Genomic DNA, 204 nt, shown 5'->3' with positions numbered 1-204 from the left:
TTCATGGGGTCGCAAAGAGTCGGACATGACTGAGCGACTGATCTGATCTGATAAAGAAGAGAAAATATTTCTCTCAAAATATGCTGAAAATTTATTTGCTTAAGTCCAATAGAGACATTCCAAACTTACTTTTTCTTTATTATGGTAAAACTTATCCATTACCAAGTTATTACTCAAATTTAATTAGTGTATATATAGTAATTT

This window comes from Bison bison, unplaced genomic scaffold, assembly GCF_000754665.1.
Source record: "Bison bison bison isolate TAMUID 2011002044 unplaced genomic scaffold, Bison_UMD1.0 scf7180017864365, whole genome shotgun sequence".
Taxonomy (NCBI): Eukaryota; Metazoa; Chordata; class Mammalia; order Artiodactyla; family Bovidae; genus Bison; species Bison bison.
This window is presented reverse-complemented; position numbering follows the sequence as displayed.